Source organism: Oncorhynchus gorbuscha, linkage group LG03, assembly GCF_021184085.1.
Source record: "Oncorhynchus gorbuscha isolate QuinsamMale2020 ecotype Even-year linkage group LG03, OgorEven_v1.0, whole genome shotgun sequence".
Classification (NCBI taxonomy): domain Eukaryota; kingdom Metazoa; phylum Chordata; class Actinopteri; order Salmoniformes; family Salmonidae; genus Oncorhynchus; species Oncorhynchus gorbuscha.
Window position 1 is genome coordinate 58,486,688 of NC_060175.1, and position 17,473 is coordinate 58,504,160.

At 44.0% G+C, this 17,473-nt stretch overlaps 1 protein-coding gene across 2 annotated transcripts in view; it reads left to right on the top strand.

The window, feature by feature from the left end:
* Positions 1 to 17,473, top strand: part of LOC124031635 (copine-5) — a 213,221-nt gene that overhangs the window by 93,439 nt on the left and 102,309 nt on the right. The window lies entirely within an intron of this gene.

Here is a 17,473-nt window from a genome sequence, read left to right on the forward strand (position 1 = left end):
GCTCGCGAGTCTATGACCCCAGTCTGCCTCTCTTCCTCCATAAGGTGCCATTACAGAGCCCTCATCATTACATCTTTATAGCTCCCTAATTTCCACCCATCAGGATCAGTTGGAGGAGTGATTATCTCTAACTGGTACAGTCCACATATGATTTCCATCATTCACACTGTAAACCCAACACAGGGCTGGTCTGTTAATGTGTAATGAGGTTGACCGGGGAGTGTGTGTGTGGTGTGGTGTGCGTGCGTACGTGCGTGCGTGCATGCGTGTGTGTGCTTGTGTTTATAGGAAGGATGTTGTTGCTGATTTGTTAGCATCAAGATTCACTTTTTTTATTTAAATGCTACGTTTTAAATGATCATCATCTGGTGTGTTTCCTATTGCAGATCACTTGCTGTTGTTAGTCGTCTCTTTGAAATTAGCATTGTTGCATTTCAACTTTAGATCCCTGTTTACTTTGTGTTCGGAGTGTGGAAAACACGTTTGCAATGGGAAGTAATAGTTGTACATTTTGAATGGGAAATGCTTAGCCTAATGGTCGCGTTTTTGTATACTTAAGTTTGGAACCTACTGGATTATTATGTCCGAGGGAGTGGGCTGCTTATCCTATAGCATCATACTGTGTGAATTTCTATCGTCCCTAAGTGTTTTACAAAAAAGTGCGCTCTCTCCTACATAGAGTACGCTGAGAGTACACTGTCACACTTGCATTCTTTGATATGTCACCGTTGTCACGTTTGGTAAATCGGGATGGCGTAAGGCTACCGTCGGTTGTGTAAGCACTGTGGTTGTTGTTGCTGGTAGCATTATCAGGGTGGGTTCTGTCTCTACTATGTGAGTGGCAGCCCGAAGCACAGCTCAGGCTCAGCCTTGTCTGATTCAGTTGGGCACATTAAGTGATGCTATGTGTTTCTGTAATTTGTCTTGATTTTTTGAGTTTGGAACAATGTGTTAGAAGACCCCCCCCCCCTCTCCCTCTCCCTCTCCCACACACACACACCCCACTGAAGACCTAGGTCCAATTACCACGGTTCGCCACGGTGTCTGGCTGATGCAGTGATGAGGTCTCTGGTCCCTATTGTGGAGTTGAGAAGACAGAAAGAGGAAAATAGAGAGAGAATTACAAAGGGAGAAAAGAAGAGGGGGGGAGAGAGAGAGAGAATGGTAAAAGAGCCTGGGTCTCTTCTCTGGTGGTCTGGGCCTGAGCCTCTTGAAGAGAGATGAGATATGGTTGGGTTAGTAATTACAGGAGGTGTGTATGTCTGGTAATGGTCCAGCACTGGTTATGTGTGGAGAGGAGGAACAGGAATTGCCTCATCAATTCCTTCCTTTCTTCTCTCCTTCCTGGGGGTCTGGGTGGTTGGATGAGAAGGGTAATGGCTCATCCCTCCTTCTCTCATTCTCTCTATCCTCACTGTATCCTGAGCAGCAGTGTGATGGTTTTACTACGGTAGTTCCTGATACTCTCTACATGTGTCCCCAAATGGCTGGTCAAAAGAAGTGCATTTCGTAGGGAAGAGGGTGCCATTTGGGACACAGAATCTATATGTCCAGGAAGCTGTAAAACCACAACAGATTCTTTGCCAACCAGGAGATTTACTGGAGATTTGTGCAGGCCAGGGCTTTAATTTGTTCTGATGTTTCTATGTCTGTCTGTGCCTCTGTGTGCGTGCGCGTGTTGCTGAGTCCCTTGAGATTGATGAGACTCATCATACATTGACCTAGCAGAGAGATTGTAGGATCTGGTCTAAAGCTGCCATTGATGAAGAGAGAGAATAGCCATAAAAAACAGGGATGTTCTGGCATGGATGAGAGGACTTTGATGGAGTGATGAGGGGTGACACGCGAGGCTCAAGGCAGGTAGTGATTGAGAGCTGTGTGCCCTCTTCTGTATGAAGTAAAATGAATAGTTCAAGGTTCAGAGCAGAGCATGGCACTACTAATGCTGGGAGGAGAGCTTGGAGCCCTGTGCGTGTTAGCCCTGGCTTCGAAAACACCTGCATGCCTGTCCTGGCTGTCATATTCCATGTTCCAAATTCTGTATTACATATTCCAAAATGTTTGGAAAAGATTGCAGCTGTCTTATTAACGGTGAGCTATCTCTTTAAGCCCAAAAACTACAGCTGGTGCTGTGCTGCTCGTAACAACCTTCCAGAGACCAGCCCGATCCAGCAGCAGCAGGGGTTTCAGTTGGGGTTTGGTTAGACAGACAGACAGACAAGATGGCTGATTGATATTTGTTAGACAGACAGATGGCTGATTGATATTTCCCTACAGGCTTCACAGGCCAATCACCAGCTTGATAAACTGATACTAGCAGCAGAGAATGGACTCTAAACAACTCCAAGCTCTAGGGTAGCCCTTAACCTGCAGTCAATGACCAAAAGTGCCCTCTTTGGCCTCATGGGGTGGAATGCTATTAACGTTTCATTTTATTTTGAATGACTCAAATCTGGTGTTTATTGAGTGTAATATTGGGATGCAAGCTCAAAATGGAATACATTTCAACTCTATATCCGACATGGTACAGATGTCTTCATTTTTTAATTCCATAACCACGTGGGTGAGGTGAACACTTTTGTTTCAAATCAGATTGGTTGAAGATTACCCAGAATCACTCTGTGTGATTCAGCCCACTTCAGTAAAAGGTTATTAATGTTGCAGCTTTGATGGGCAGTGCAACTGAAAGGCGACCTTGGAATGTAGGCTAATGTAGCATTACTTAAAAGGCAACCTTTTGGTCTTGAATTAAGCGAGGGTGTTTGAATTAAACTGTTTTTTTAAGGGATTTAATAACAGTTGACTCAAAGTCTTAGAAGAAATAGACAGTAGAGAATTGAATTAAGATACAGTGACGCAGGTTGGAGAAAATGGATTGTGTTCTCTTTTGGGAGAGCAGAAACAAACTTTTAATATATTAGCGGGAGAAAGGGGGGAAGGTGAATGATTTGTCGTCTTGCTGTCTCAGCTTCTGCTCAGTTTGCCTGCTCATTCTTCTGCTGGGAGAATAATTGCAGAATATTTTGTATATGCACAACATCATGTACAATTCGTTGTCTATGTGTCTTTGAGATATTTCGTCAAACTTGTGTGTGTGTAGGTGTGTACATACCTGTTTGCGTGTCTCCTTGTGTTCATGGGTGTGTGTAATGCCAGTGTCATGTGCGTTCATTTCATTTGTGTGTGTGTGGTTCATGATGATGAATGGCATGTCGCTGTAAGCCTATCGCTGGGATACCCTGATAGATCAGCGGCTGACAACCATAAGTCTCTCACTTGCATTATGGGTTTGATCTCTGGAGGCTGTGTATTTGTCAGGAGGAAAAAAACATCCTTTATCAATAGGGTGTGTGTGTGTGAGATCCCGGAGGTCATGTATTTGTACAGACAATATATTTTTAGGAGGAAGAATCACACTTTGGCCAATATGAAAGTCCTGTGTCTTAGTCTCTTCACGGCAGGAGTCCTTTTAAACCATTTCCTCTCAGAAGGCAGAATTCATCAAGTTTCTCGCACCAGTGTCATCTGTTAGTCTGGCTGTTTGTGTGTGAGCCCGCGTGTGGTATTCTTCGGGTGTAGCTAGCTGTGGTAAAACAATCAATCACAGTTCCTATGGCAGTGGCCCAATGGCTGCTCTATAGCACTAAACATATTTAGGAGTGAAGTTGTGGAAGGGAAATAGTGTTTAAAGGCCCAGTGCAGTGCAAAATATATTTTTCCTGTGTTTTATATAATATTTTTTGCTGGTTGAAAGTACAATCTGGACAGGACTGTTTAATCAGCAGATTTGCTGAAAAACTATTTTTGCTTATTCCATTGGAAATCTTCTACAGTAAGATACTTCATTTTTACCCAGATGTTGATGTTTGATGTTGATATAAAAATGGCTGCATTGAGCCTTAAAACTCTGCACCTCTGGTAGGTCTCTGCTGTATTAGGGCCGTTTTGACCTCAAATAGCCTTGTTACAGGAGAGAGAGATAAAGAGAGTTTACTATTAATTGTTGCCATTCTATTGTTGTTATTTATATTATTTCCGTATTTTTATAATGACTTTTTTTATCACTTTTTAATATAATTATTGTAATGTTGTTTTTCATGCCCCAAAAAAATCTGCTTAAATTTGAGAGAGAGAATCAACAAAGGTCCCTATTCAACATCATACAAGGCAAAAGTTCTAGGATCAGGTCCTGGGTCTCTGTTCTGACTCTGTCGACAAACATTGATTTCCCTCCAAACTCCAAATGAATTAACAGGCCCAGCAGCCCTGATGGCAAACAAAGCATAGATAGTTTGGTTGCCTTGTTATTGTCACACACACACACACACACACACACACACACACACACACACACACACACACACACACACACACACACACACACACACACACACACACACACACACACACACACACACACACACACACACACACACACACACACACACACACACACACACACACACACACACGGAACTAATTGCCTGGGGTTTAATTTGCTCTCCCCAACAGGTGCTACAAAAAACAATAATTGCCTTGGCTTCACCTTCCCCTGTTGCTTAGCAAACTAGAAAGAAAATAAATCCACTAAACCAGATGGAATGGAATTAATTCTCCCAGCTTGTCTGATGTGAGGTAGTGTGCGATGCTTTAAATGTGATGCTTTAGATGTACTACTTTGAATATTCTTTTTCAAAATGGTTATTATTTTTGCCTAATTTTCCGCATAAATAAATTATATTTTAAAAATGGATGATGCGACAGCTTGTAATGACTGGGATTAGAAAAAAGAAAAAAACTGTTACAAAGTAAATATGTTTTATGAGCAGAGTGAATAAGAATGGTGACATCAATCAAAGGATGTACCGGAGCTAATTATCTTAGTATTTTACTACCTCTGTGCCTCACTGCCAGGGAACTACAGCCAGGGAACTGCCAGGGAACTACAGCCAGGGAACTGCCAGGGAACTACAGCCAGGGAACTACAGCCAGGGAACTGCCAGGGAACTACAGCCAGGGAACTACAGCCAGGGAACTGCCAGGGAACTACAGCCAGGGAACTACAGCCAGGGAACTGCCAGGGAACTACAGCCAGGGAACTACAGCCAGGGAACTACAGCCAGGGAACTGCCAGGGAACTACAGCCAGGGAACTACAGCCAGGGAACTACAGCCAGGGAACTGCCAGGAAACTACAGCCAGGGAACTACAGCCAGGGAACTACAGCCAGGGAACTACAGCCAGGGAACTACAGCCAGGGAACTACAGCCAGGGAACTGCCAGGGAACTACAGCCAGGGAACTGCCAGGGAACTACAGCCAGGGAACTACAGCCAGGGAACTGCCAGGGAACTACAGCCTTCAGAAAGAGCGCTCTATGTAAGACACGACAGAGAGCTGACCTTTTGAAACAGGCTCTGTTTGAGACGAGGAGAGGAGGAAGCTCATTGGGATCTGCTGGTTTTATATTGACATAGAGCGAGAGAAAGAAAGACGAAGAGCGAGAGAGAGAGAGAGAGAGAGAGAGAGAGAGAGAGAGAGAGAGAGAAGAGACACAGCGCCAGCCTTTTTGGTTCCTCCTGTGTTCCTCAGTTTCCCTCTGTGGCTGTCTGGGTCTCTGTATTATTCTTTATTAATGGAATTTTCTCTCCCATCCTACTATTAAAGTCGGAGGAGGTCTCGGCTGGCTGAGGCTTTGTGGAATCAGCAGCCTGTTAATTAGGAAGTGGGATCTCCCCTCCCCTTCTTTTTTCTGACCTTCTCTTTCTATATCTCTTTTTCTCTCTCTCTAGCTATATTGTGTGGTTTTCTCTCTTTCTCTACCTCTCTCTCAATTCAATTTCAATTTAAGGGGCTTTATTGGCACGGGAAATATATATTTACATTGCCAACGCAAGTGAAGTAGATAATAAACTAAAGTGAAATAAACAATATAAAATGAACAGTAAACATTACACTCACAAAGTTCCTAAAGAATAAAGACGTTTCAAATGTCATATGTCTATATACAGTGTTGTAATGATGTGCAAATAGTTAAAGTACAAAAGGGAAAATAAACATGAATATAGTTTGTATTTACATTGTTTTTTGTTCTTCACTGGTTGCCCTTTTCTTGTGGCAACAGGTCACAAATCTTGCTGCTGTGATTGCACACTGTGGAATTTCACCCAATACATATGCGAGTTTATCAACATTTTGTTAATTTTCAATTACTCTGTGGGTTTGTGTAATCTTAGGGAAATATGTGTCTCTAATATGGTCATACATTTGGCAGGAGGTTAAGGGCAGTGGGCAGTGTGCACGGCCTTTCTCAATAGCAAGGCTATGCTCACTGAGTCTGTACACAGTCAAATATGTCCTTAATTGTGTTGATGTCCTGGGGCTCTGTGGGGGTTGTTTGTGTTTGTGAACAGAGCCCCAGGAACAGCTTGCTTAGGGGGCACTTCTCCAGGTTCATTTCTCTGTAGGTAATAGCTTTGTTATGGAAGGTTTGGGAAATGCTTCCTTTAAGGTGGTTGTGGAATTTAACAGCTCTTTTCTGGATTTTGATAATTAGCAATTATCGGCCTAATTCTGCACTGCATACATTATTTGGTGTTTTTTGTTGTACACTGAGGATATTTTTTGCAGAATTCTGCATGCAGAGTCCAAATTTGGTGTTTGTCCCATTTTGTGAATTATTGGTTGGTGAGCGGACCCCAGACCTCACAACCATGAAGGGCAATGGGTTCTATAGCTGATTGAAGTATTTTTTACCAGATCCTAATTGGTATGTTGAATTTGATGTTCCTTTTGATGGACCGCTCATTCAGATCATTCACATCTTTGTGGAAGTTAGCTGTGGCACTGATGTTTAGGCCGAGGTATGTATAGTTTTTTTGTGTGTTCTAGGGAAACGGTGTCTAGATGGATTTTGTATTTGTGGTCCTGGCAACTGGACTTTTTTTGGAACACCATTATTTTTGTCTTACTAAGATTTACCGTCAGGGCCCCAGGTCTGACAGAATCTGTGCAGAATATCTAGGTGCTGCTGTAGGCCCTCCTTGGTTGGGGACTGACATACCAGATCATCAGCAAACAGTAGACATTTGACTTCAGATTCTAGTAGGGTGAGGCCGGGTGCTGCAGGCTGTTTTAGTGCCCTCGCCAATTTGTTGATATATACAGTGCCTTGCGAAAGTATTCTGCCCCCTTGAACTTTGCGACCTTTTGCCACATTTCAGGCTTCAAACATAAAGATATAAAACTGTATTTTTTTGTGAAGAATCAACAACAAGTGGGACACAATCATGAAGTGGAACGACATTTATTGGATATTTCAAACTTTTTTAACATATCAAAAACTGAAAAATTGGCTGAAATAGCCAAATCCACTCATTTTAAGGGGTCTCCACATACTTTTGTATATATAGTGTAAATGCTATCACATAAATAATAACTTGGTTGAGTTTATGAAGGCCTTATGATTAGAATACAATTGTTTTCCTTCAAATAACACAATAGTATTTTCATTAGTTTATTTTACTGTAGGCTATATGTAAAAACTAAATAACCCAACCAGTGGTGATTTTAGAATGTAAATCTTGGTGGGGCTAAAAAAAACAAATGTTGGGGATGCATGCCAGCAAAGCCACTCCAGTACACAACACTAAACAATACATCAATTGCACAAGAACCTTGACAAACGGTGCCCACAAACTGTTAGCGCCTACATAAAGCTGTCCCAACAGCAGAGTTCCAACAGCAGTCCCAACACCTTACCACTACTGCACCTGGCACTATCAGCGGAGCCGTGTATGGCAGCGAATGTTCATTCAGCCTCCTTTACTGCCTTTAAAGAAAACATTGCTGATATGGCTGACTTGCTTAAACAAATGTGACCGACCACCTTGATTCAGTCTTATGTAGCAAAATTTGAAATTGTGTTTTTTTTTATACATTGGATTAAAGTAGAGACTCAGAGCTACAAAATGGATTATCATACACTGCATTTGGGGAACAATGGGAAAGTAATTCTGCTTTGAAAGTTGATAAACTTGCAACCTCACTTTTTGAGAAAATGGCCCTTAAATCTTTTGGTACACCTACTGGAGAACTCTTTTGTCTACACCCATTCAGCATTCACACCCTCTTAAGCCTTAGCCCCACCTATCTCTTTAAGGATTCACTTGTGAGGTCATGTGCTAAAGGTCATGTAGTGTGGTAAAGATTAAGAACAAAAGCAGTAGCCTACAAAAGGAAACATTCCAGATAAACATAGTGTCCAGATAAAAATATTATATAAATATTAGATACAGACGATCAATCATGTTGGAGGTCAATTAAATAATCAAAACGTGTTGTTTATGCTTTACATACTAAGTGTATCATGACACAAGGCGAGACCCAGATGCAGACACAGGAGGCAGATGGTTGGAGATGTTTAATAATCCCAAAGGAGTAGGCAAGAGAATGGTTGTGGACAGGCAAAATGTCAAAACCAGTTCAGAGTCAAGGCAGGCAGAATGGTCAAGGCAGGCAGAATGGTCAGGCAGGCGGGTAACAGTCCAGAAACAGGCAAGGGTCAAAACCAGGAGGAAAAGGAGAATAGCCAAGGCAGGAGAACGGGAAAAAACACTGATTGACTTGAAAACATATAAGACAAACTGGTGTAACAGTATAATTTTAAATCGTCCCCTCGCCCATACCCGGGCGCGAACCAGGGACCTTCTGCACACATCGACAACAGTCATCCTCCAAGCATCGTTACCCATCGCTCCACAAAAGCCGCGGCCCTTGCAGAGCAAGGGGAAATACTACTTCAAGGTCTCAGAGCAAGTGACGTAACCGATTGAAACGCTATTTAGCGCACACCGCTAACTAAGCTAGCCGTTTCACATCCGTTACACTCACCCCCCTTTTGACCTTCCTCCTTTTTCCGCAGCAACCAGTAATCCGGGTCAACAGCATCAATGTAACAGAATAACTTTAGACCGTCCCCTCGCCCATACCCGGGCATGAACCAGGGACTCTCTGCACACATCAAACAACAGTCACCCACGAAGCATCGTTACCCATCGCTCCACAAAAGCCGCGGCCCTTGCAGAGCAAGGGGAACTACTACTTCAAGGTCTCAGAGCAAGTGACGTAACCGATTGAAACGCTATTTAGCGCACACCGCTAACTAAGCTAGCCGTTTCACATCCGTTACACTGGCACAGAGAGACAGGAAACACAGGGATGAATACACTGGGGAAAACAAGCAACACCTGGAGGGGGTGGAGACAATAACAAGGACATGTGAAACAGATTAGGGTGTGACAAAGTGTTCTCATCGATTCCTTGTAGAGATGCCACACTGCTGCTTTTTTGGCACATGAGATGGCAGCAGCTTTCCACCAGAGTGTTTGTGTCCTGGGTGGCGTCCTGGTAATACTATTGCACTATCCTCTGCATAGTCGTTGATGATGTTCACAGCTCGCTGCAAGTCCTCATGCTTCAGGTGTAACCTGTGCTTGCTTGGGCCAGCTCTCTTTTTGATGGGAGGCATAAGACCATTCTCCTTGTATGACTGGTGGAGGAGAGTCAGGTGTGTTCTACTGATGCTGAAAGACAAATTCCAGATACAAATATTTAAGCATTATTATACAATAGATAGCCGTAATGGCTTTCTGAGATAATATTACTACACAGATTATACAAGTAATGCTAGCTAGCGAGCCAGCCATCTAATGTCAGCTAGCTAGCTAACAGTATGCTTTAACTTGGGCTATTTTGTTTAGACATGTAGCTAGCTAGCTAAACAATGAACCATAATCCCAATCCATAGAGTACTAGCAATACAAACCGAATGTCATAGCTAGCTAAAGTTAGCCAAATAGGTTCAATGTTAGCTAGTTAGCTAGCTAAAGTTAGGCTATAACTAGCAATGCAAATGGCTTTCTGAGATAATCTTATGACACAAATCATGCATGTAACGCTAAAGTTAGCTCGCGAGCTAGCCACCTAATGTCAGCTATCTAACAGTAAGCTTTAACTTGCAATGAAAACAACTTTCTGACAAAATTAGAAACATATAATATCTGAAACTGTAACAAGACTGTATACATGGATGAACGCTTCACGGCAGACTGCAATGCCTTTCATTAAATAAGACGTCCTGTGTTGTTTCCGTTTTGTTTGTACAGCTTGCTTGGTCCATTGTGTCAAATTACTTAGTTCACACTGACCGTGTGCAATGCCATTAGAATCATCCAATTTTCTCCTTCTCTGTCACCGATGCCCTTGTTGCCCTTAGTTTGAAGATGTAATCTGGAGACAGGTGTTTTAGACAACAGCCTCTCTTTTCGACTCCCTCTGGATTTGCAATCAAACTCCAGAATTGTATTAATATCCTTATCATACTCTAATTCCACCAGACATTCTACTGATTTCAAAACTCAGTCAACTTCTTCCGTGACATCAACACTGTTGATCTCCGTTTCTTCCCCATCACTGTCATCAGAAGACACTACAATGTGTTCTTCAATGAAAATGTTTTGACCTAAAATCAAGGATTTCCTCATCGTCGAGATTCATTTTCCGGGAGAATCAGCATGGTACGATCGTCTTCCTGAAAGTAGTCCATCACAACTCTTTCCCCACTGACCTTTGTCGATAGTGCCTGATAAATGCAGGGCAGCAATGTTATTGACAGCATTAGCAACAAATTTGCAGTTCTCCATTGCTAACATTATATCTTTCGAAAGAACTGCAGTAGAAATAATTTTCTACACATAACGAGCAGCTCGTATTATAGACAGAAGATGCTACACAGCAGACCAATCAGAAACTCATCTCTCAGCATGTCCAGCCCATCCATTATATCAGCCAATCATGGCTAGCGGGAAGGTTCCTCCCTTTGTCTGTGGCTAAACCAACTAGGCTCATAATTTACCAACTGTATTAATATTTACAGATGGCATACAAGTTAAAATGTTCCAGAAGGAATTTCTGCCCCCAAAAAAAGCATTTTGATAAAAAATGTAAATAAACATTCAAATACCTGTCCTGTGAAATCGTGACTTGCGACATACGCCTATTTCTTCTTATAAGAGGCAATCCGTAATTTAGATTAAGACATTAATGAGCTAGCTAGGACGAACATTGTCAATATAACTATTTATTCAGCATCTTTGAAATGTACACCGTCAGAATTCAGAACATGGGCCGTTCTTATAGTGTTCTCCCTGTACACAAAGTCAGAACCGCAGAATAAATAAAGGGGGTATATAAGCAGACAATGAAAGCTCTTACAATATTTGATGATTACATTTCTCTAAAACTTACAGGCTACATGTGCACCACAAAGTCAGAACAGTAGGCGAAATTAAGAGGGGAAAATAGACCACATTTTTAGAGTGAGGCACATGGGCTACTAACAGCTTACTACACAACATACACTTAGTATTACTTTCTTTGGACTCACCTTGTTGTGCTGTGCTCACTTGAACAGGAAGGTGGCGTGGTGGTCCTTCGTGATCAAACTTTGTCATCAAAGTCTGTCATTCTCTGGGTTTATGGGGCTTTCAAGACAACTGGTAACTCTGGGGGAAAAAAACAAGGTAGAATCATGATGACGTCAGTGATCTTCAGGTCGTAGCTCTAGAAAGAGGTCCGTGATCCTGACTTACAATTCCGTGTTGGATGACCGTTCAAAATGTATTTTCCCAGTCGGGGCTCGTTTTTTCCTGAGATCACAGATGTCTGGATCTCACTGAATTCAGACTAATTGAGAGCGGAAGAAATCATGCTGGATTGACAGCATCGCCAATGTTGAATGTTTATAATTTTAAGATTGAAAATAGATCCTTAAACCGAGAAATGAGAACACACACCCACTCCACTGAATAGTAGGCTAGTGATTGCTTTGCAATGCTTGCAGTTAGCCATTGATACCGTCCAAACTCATTGTTGAATTTGCAATTTCCAACTTGTGTAATGTTTATGTCCAATGGCCGATGAGCACCTATACATTTTAGCTATAATTTCTCCACACATTTCTCTTCATATGACAACTATTAAAAAGAATTTGCCAGTATATTGTCGATACATGATGATTCATGATGATGGCTGCTAGCTAATATTTTGAAAGTCTGATCAGTCCAATCAAAGCTACTGTAGATATAACGTGATTTGACGTCATTTTATCTGTGGCCAATGAAATTGAGCCGCCTTGGATGGACTTGAAATTTCTAGCTCTACCCTTAGATTTGGCAGTGACGTAGTGTCCCCATGAATGACAGAACACTGAGCCAATCACGGCACATCTAGAGATCATTACCAACCCCTATGCTCTGTATTCTCCACTGGCTGCCCCACCACCACAGAAAGCACTGAGCTGGGCTGAAACACCGACATTTTGGAGCTGCCTTACTCAAGAAAGCAAAAAAGAGACCATGTTTGTATGTTTTTTTTTTTACTCAATGCATTTTTATTTATTTTTTACATTGTTTACAAACAGATATGTGACACATATTAATCCCAAAACAATATGCAAAACAGGCAAAACAAATGTTGGGCTCAAAACAGTTGGGGCCCGTTGTCTTGTCATTCTTCAGCACCATTGTGGAGTACAACAGCTGTGCAGCTGCCTTACTTTGCGCAGAGGGAGAGAACTCCCGTCTCACTTTGTTCATGATGCCAGCCAGGCTTGTTTTCTTTGCAAGCAATTTATTCACCAATGACAGTGAAGTGAAGAAATTGTCCATGGTGACATTTCTCCCCTTGCCAACGTAAGGTTCCACAAGCCTTATCACCACATTCTCCAACACTTGCTCACCTGCTGCCTGATGCGGATCTTTTCCCAGATGTTGAAAGCAGTTCAGCATGTACAATTATGCACACTCTCACCGCGTAGCCTACACCAAGTAGACCAGAGTAGACTGATAAGACTGCGTGGATTCAGTGGACTGATATAGGTTACATTATATTTAGAATAGATCATTACAATAGAATGGCCTGCCCTTTCCTTCATTCACAATTTTGATGACATAATTATGTATAGTTCGCTTCCTCTCGCTCATCAACTCACCCATTCTCCCCCTTTCGCAGCATCATACTTTACTTAATGTACTAAATCTTTTGTTATATGTGTGAAATTAGTTATGGTGTAGTTTAGGTTCCGTTTCGAGACAATTATCCGGTGATTATCAGCTGGACACGGCACTTTCAACTGTCAGGAGAAGGAGCGGAGCAGGCCCTACTGTCAGGAGAAGGAGCGGAGCAGGCCCTACTGTCGGGAGAAGGAGCGGAGCAGGCCCTACTGTCGGGAGAAGGAGTGGAGCAGGCCCTACTGTCAGGAGAAGGAGCGGAGCAGGCCCTACTGTCAGGAGAAGGAGCGGAGCAGGCCCTACTGTCGGGAGAAGGAGCGGAGCAGGCCCTACTGTCAGGAGAAGGAGCGGAGCAGTCCCTACTGTCAGGAGAAAGAGTGGAGCAGGCCCTACTGTCGGGAGAAGGAGCGGAGCAGGCCCTACTGTCAGGAGAAGGAGCGGAGCAGGCCCTACTGTCGGGAGAAGGAGCGGAGCAGGCCCTACTGTCGGGAGAAGGAGCGGAGCAGGCCCTACTGTCAGGAGAAGGAGCGGAGCAGGCCCTACTGTCGGGAGAAGGAGCAGAGCAGGCCCTACTGTCGGGAGAAGGAGCGGAGCAGGCCCTACTGTCGGGAGAAGGAGCGGAGCAGGCCCTACTGTCAAGAGAAGGAGCGGAGCAGGCCCTACTGTCAGGAGAAGGAGCGGAGCAGGCCCTGCTGTCAGGAGAAGGAGCGGAGCAGTCCCTACTGTCAGGAGAAAGAGTGGAGCAGGCCCTACTGTCGGGAGAAGGAGCGGAGCAGGCCCTACTGTCAGGAGAAGGAGCGGAGCAGGCCCTACTGTCGGGAGAAGGAGCGGAGCAGGCCCTACTGTCGGGAGAAGGAGCGGAGCAGGCCCTACTGTCGGGAGAAGGAGCGGAGCAGGCCCTACTGTCGGGAGAAGGAGCGGAGCAGGCCCTACTGTCCGGAGAAGGAGTGGAGCAGGCCCTACTGTCAGGAGAAGGAGCGGAGCAGGCCCTACTGTCAGGAGAAGGAGCGGAGCAGGCCCTACTGTCGGGAGAAGGAGCGGAGCAGGCCCTACTGTCAGGAGAAGGAGCGGAGCAGGCCCTACTGTCGGGAGAAGGAGCGGAGCAGGCCCTACTGTCGGGAGAAGGAGCGGAGCAGGCCCTACTGTCGGGAGAAGGAGCGGAGCAGGCCCTACTGTCAGGAGAAGGAGCGGAGCAGGCCCTACTGTCGGGAGAAGGAGCGGAGCAGGCCCTACTGTCAGGAGAAGGAGCGGAGCAGGCCCTACTGTCAGGAGAGGCAACAGGGATAACCGTTCAAAAAAATGACATGCCCTCCTAAAACTGGTTATAACGCCAGGTCTATTTGTGAGATTGAGATTCTAAAAACAACAGTCTGTTATATGAGCTTAGTGAGGAAAAGTCAAGGACGGAGGGGGACGTGAATGGTAGAGTAATATTTTTTTAATGAATGAGCGGTCAAAATGACTGCTTTAGCTGTTCCAGTGTTAAGCCCTTCCTCTAGCTCTGTCCACAACACCCTAGCAAGCTGTGAGGCTACTAGATGGTAATAGGTGCTCATGTTGACCCTAGTGGATGGTATTGAAGGCAACTCCCGGTGTCCTGGGGACCAGGACAAACATCTAACACTGCAAGGGATCTGGTGTGACTTGGCTCCACTTTATGCACATGCTTTGAATTAGTGCGTCAAAATACTTTGGTGCAGTTTCTCAGTAATTGTGTCAGAGAGAGAGACTGTTGCCTGGTGTAGCAGTGCAGTACCGTATCTCTGGTACTGTATGTAGGTTGTTGAGGCTGTATTATACTGACATGAGTTGCTGGCGTGGAACCAAATCCTGCACACCTGTCAGTGTCCATGTACAGTATCACTAGCTAGATCAGGCGTGTACCTCTAGCCCTCAAGAGACTTTCCTGCAATGAAAGATAATTAATGATTGACAGGTCTAATGGACTGATCATCAATCATCATTCATCGATACTTTACCCCGTCAATCAAGCGTCTGAAACTAGACTGGATATGACCCCTGTTCATTATGTAACACCCACAGCAATCAGTGTGGTGTCAGTGTGAGTCATGATCAACAAAGGATATCAGGGTGAATTGTATTGTTGATTCCATGCTTCCTGTTTGTCTGTAACCAGATCACTAGAATGTATAATGGAATATATTGGGTGGATTTAATAGACCCTTTGATGTTATATCACAGCACAGTGTACTTGTCTTAAGAGGGGGTGTCATGGCGGGTAAAGATCAAATACTACAAATGAAGCAGCGGGTACTCAGAGATACGTATGCTGCAATCATAGCAGAGATGTAGAGAGTGTGTGTGTGTATCTGTGTCTGTGTCATTGTACTGTATCTGTGTGTGTGTGTATGTAGGGCTGTGTGTGCCTGTGTCTGTTCGATGAGTGTGTATGTGCTGGTGTTCTCACGGCATGTGGGTTCTCAGTGTATTCACTCTGACACACGTGTTTGCCTAACCGCCTCTCCCCACCTGACCCTTGGAAAACCATTTGACTCCTTTAGCGCATCACCAATCATCATTTTGTCCAGAGAAATACCAGTCAAAATAAAGTCTCTATAGGGAATAACTCGACGTTACTTGCGTAACCCCTTAAGTTCTCTTTCAATTATTTGTTCCGATATCTCACATGTGGGTATATGGCCAACTCCCGTATAGCAAAGACAGGCTCTCTGCAGCTAGGGTAGTCCTAACATCAGCAACCCTCAGAGATCACGAAACTGAGGGAGGGTACAGAAACAACAACCTCATAACAAAGCCCAATACAAGGTGCACACAGTCTCAGTTTAATGAGGAATTACCCAAAAACAGTACCCCCACCCTAGCCATTATAAATCAATGTAATATCCAGCACGACATCATCGAAGAGAGAAGGGCCCACCCACTTCTGAGGGTGGTATCTCGATGAGCTTAACAGCCTTGCCTGAGCTCTCCTACAATCCCAGTAGATGCGCTCCGGGCGGACAACGACGTGAAGGTGAAAAGCCATAGGTGAGACAATGGGAAAAAAGTGGAGCCGAGCGTAAATTGGGGTTTCAGATTCAGCAAGAAAGAGAAAGTATGTCCATAGGGAGAGTAGCGGGTAAGGTAAGTTAAAGTTGAGGGTGTGTGTGGGGGGGAAATGTCCATTGGGTGAGGAGCAGGGGGGGGGGGTGATTAGTGGTGGCTATTCAGCAGCCTGATGATCTGAGGGTAGAAACTATTGGCCAGTATTTTAGTTTTTGCCATGATGCTTCTGCACTTCCCACGTCTGAGTGATTGAAGCGGGGAAAACAGGCCATGAATTTCTTCAGCATCTTGAGGTTGAAGAGTCACTGTCGTGCCTCACTACGATGTCCATGTGGTTATACCCTTTCAGCTTCTCTGAGATGTGTATGCCAAGGAATTTGAAGTTGTTGATTGTCTCCACGGTGGCCCCGTTGGTGAGGATGGGGGTGTGTCCAGCCTGGGTCCTCCTGAAGTCCACAATCAGTTCCTTTGTTTTGCTAACATTGAGGGAGAGGTTATTTACCTGGCAGTAACACCATCAGAGTGCCTATCTCATTGTTGTTGGTGATCAGGCCTCCTACTGTCATGTCGTCAGCGAACTTGATGACGGAGTGGAACTGTTGTGGGTATACAGAGAATACAGTAGGGGACTGATGACGCACCCTTGTGGGGCCCCTGTGTTGAGGATCAGAGTCGAGGAGGTAATGTTTCCTACCTTCACCTGGGAGAAGCCCATCAGGAAGTCCAGGACCCAGTTACATAGGTAGGAGTTCACACCCAGGGCTGTAGGTACATTAACCTGAAAAAACTCTGGGTAGACTGCGGGCACAAACAGTGGCTGGTAGAGCACAGGCCACATATACGCTTAGGGATGCCAAGTGCAGTAGTAAAGCGAAGGATGGAGGAATATTACATATCCACACTTTTCAGCGGCTAGTAGCTACTGTGAAAGGATCTTAACCCATAAGAGTCTAAGCCCCGTCTAAGCCGGGGGGAGGTTCTAGTAAGCTAGATGGAGTAGTAAGCTAGATGGAGTTGTTTTAAGAAGGTCATACCAAGGATTATTTAGCTATTTGATTTGGAATTTTAAAACACATTGAATAACAGATTCTGTACATGCGACAAGAGATTGTCCCGCCCAAAAAAATCAAAAGGAAGTTTGTTCTGAAGTGTCTGTCCTATTTCTGAAAGATATATGTATTGTAACACTAAACAAAATATATACACAGTACCAGAAATAGTTTGGACACACCTAATAATTCAAGTTTTTTGGTTTTTAATAATAGTGAAGACAACAAAACTATGAAATAACACATATGGAATCATGTAGTAACCAAATAAGTGTTAAACAAATCCAAATCTATTTTGTATTTGAGATTCTTCAAAGTAGTCACCCTTT